Genomic DNA, 3,264 nt, shown 5'->3' on the forward strand with positions numbered 1-3,264 from the left:
TCTGAGCACTCCCCCCCCCCCAGCGTTTTCCCTGCAAAAACCCACTCTTTAATGCTGAATTGGAACAAATGCAATTCGGGTTTTCTATAGTTTGCCCTCTGATTCAGTGGTAAAGACGTGGGAAGTCACCAATCAAGCATTTCCGTTCGTACAAACTTTGCTAAGCAAGCATCGTATCTAATACTTCACCATAAGCAAGCAAAGCGTCCTGTCAGATCCTTGGCAAAAGCGATGACTCTTCATCCTGGAAACAAACAGGGGGAATTACTTCCTCGATCGTTGTGCATTACAGCAAATGCATGTGTTCTAACTGGAAGTGACAGGTTTCAGTCTGTCTGGAACAAGGGCAAGGAGTTACCAAACTTGTTGCTTTTGGAGATCACGGGTTGTTTTAAGTTCCATTTTCTATTCCTAAGAGTTTGCATCCTTTGAGTCAGGCAAATAATAGTTAGCAGAAAGAAGAGCTGAGCAAATTGGATTCTCAGCCCCTTTTGGGCTAATGCTGATGCGTACATATGTACACATTTACGTACATTTACATGTACAGATATATTTCATCCATAGTTCCAGACAGGAAATTCTGGACGTGTATATAAACAGGAATTTAAAATGACATAAATAATGGTTTAGGGCTGATATTAAAGTGCATAAGAAGAAAAAGCAACATAAAAAAAGAAACAGCAACATGACATTAAAAATACGACTGCATCTAGTAGCCACCCACTGAGCCTTTACAAATAACCATGTCTTCCTGCCAAAAGTGGTTGAGCCAGGCAGTCCACTTCCAGGAAGGCAACCTAAGAGATGCTGTCGTGTGGCGGTGGCAGTGGGGCACTCAAATTAGCTGAGCCCCTGGCAGGTGTGTGACAAGGCACTGCGATCCCCTCTGAGAGGAAAACTAAAAGGAGAGGAGAGGCTTCAGGGAGAAGCGCACAGCTGAAGGAAGGGTTCAGCTTCTGCCTCATGCCTGCCCATGCTGTGTTGAACGGCCTCCTGTTTCATGATCTCGGTTGCTCTGGGTGCCACACCATGTCTGGTTTCAGCCTCAGTTCCTTTCCTGACTGTTAGAGCTGTGCCCACACGTTCATCCGCTCCAGCTGCAGAGAAAGCTCGTGAACCACAGGCCCCTGAGGACAGAGGGTTAACTTATTTATACCACAAGGATGCATGCCTGTAAGAATGCAAGGGCTCTGCTGGGTTGCCCCTGCAGTTGTGCCCCTTCTGTCCTATTTCCACTGGTTCCACTAGTTCAAATGGAAGTAGGGCTGGCAGAGTTGTGTTAGTCACGTGACCTGCTTTGCCTGCAACTCCTGTTACTCTCGGGTGCGGTGGTGGACATTTTTTGTTGTTGCTACTATTATTATTATTACTATTACTATTACTATTATTACCAGTGTGGTGTAGTGGTTAAGAGCGGTAGTCACGTAATCTGGGTAACCGGGTTCGCGTCTCCGCTCCTCCACATGCAGCTGCTGGGTGACCTTGGGCCAGTCACACTTCTGTGAAGTCTCTCAGCCCCACTCACCTCACAGAGTGTTTGTTGTGGGGGAGGAAGGGAAAGGAGATTGTTAGCCGCTTTGAGACTCCTGAAGGGGAGTGAAAGGCGGGATATCAAATCCAAACTCTTCTTCTTCTTCTTCTTCTTATTACTATTATTACCCACCCTTCACACTAAGGACTCCAGGCACGTTACATCAATTAAAACATGATATTAAGAACAGTTTAAAACCACTTACAAGTACAGAAATAGGGTGGGTCTTTATACAAGTCGTGTCAAAAGCTAGGGTAAAGAGGTACGTCAACTGCCACCAGAATAGGGAGTGGCAAACCTATCAGTTTCAATTTCTCTCAGTTTCTAATTTTTCCAATCTTAATTTCATTTTTTTTTACATTTTTTATTTGTGATTTTCAGTTATATACATTTCAATAGTTTTATAGTCGTTTTAACATTTCAAAACTCGACTTCCTCCTCTGTCTGCAGTTCCTTAAATTTATCGTTTCCTGCATATTCTAAATTAACTTAACTTATTCTTTTATTCATCTAATTTAGTTATTTACTCTTATGAAACTGCAGGTTATTACAATAATCCTGCCAATGTCCCTATCTGGTTACAATTTATTTGTACATATTCAATAAACCATTCTTTTATAAAGCTGCCCCTCACAGCAATCGGGCCACTCAGGACAAGTGGTCTCCATCATCCGCCATTGCCTGCAGCAAGTGGGCACCCTATCAAATGACAAGGCAGGAGCTACATGAAGCAGGGCATTTTCACTGGTGGTGCCCATTGTATGGCTCGCTCTTTCCATACCTGCTCTCTTTTGGCCTGTATTTTGGAGCTTTATAATATAGGAAGATTTTGGAATAACAGGTTGACAAGTCTTATCAGTCGCTGACGTATGAGCGGATTTTATTTGCTGTTATTCTGGGTTCCTGGTGCACCAAGGTTTACACCAGTGTAGTAGAATTGGCCAGGATGAAAGAAGGGATACAATTTATTAGCTTTCTCCATTATCTGCACAGCAGGGGGTGTTCAGTCAACAATGCAAAGGCTGAGCCGAAGCGTTCTGTGCTGGTTACCTGCTTTCAGCTATAGGGGTCGCTGTTTGGTAGTACCCAATTGGTTAGCTGTCAGATTCTAGAGCTCCCTATTGGTGGCTCTTAGGTAATTCCAAAAATACAGAGTCCATTAATAAAACACAGTGTTCATTCATAAACAAGTAACATAAATCTCCATTGCTACATATTGGGTGTGTATTTCAGTGGTTGAACGTACAGCTTTATGGCCATGCTGTAGTGTAGTGCTTATGCGACTGTGAATAAAAGGTGGCTGGGCTCATCGTCCCGGGGTTTGGCGGCGGGGAGGTGACAAAACAGATTTCCAATAAGTGCCACCCCTATTTCCATTACAAGTCCTTGAGTCTGTACTCTAAATAGTGACACCAGAGACCAAGAAGATGCGGGGCTTTTCAGTCCAACCCCTGCATAGACTCATCAGGGCTGACCTTAAGGCAATTCAAACAATTGGGCCAAATTGAGCCCTGTGGGCCGCTCCTAAGAGGGCCCCCACACCAGGGCAATCTAGATGGATTTTATTTATATCTATGAGATTTTGCAATTTGACTTCTTCAAATTGGGCCCCCACTGGCTAGCCCTGAGTCTCATAGTTGCTAGGCTTGAATGCCCCTGCCCTTGCATGAAGTCTTGGGTTTCGAATTTTGGGAGAAGGGAGACCTCGGCACTGGGGAGATGGCAGGCTGGTG

The sequence above is a fragment of the Podarcis vaucheri genome, assembly GCF_965113315.1.
Source record: "Podarcis vaucheri genome assembly, chromosome: 13".
Lineage (NCBI taxonomy): Eukaryota > Metazoa > Chordata > Lepidosauria > Squamata > Lacertidae > Podarcis > Podarcis vaucheri.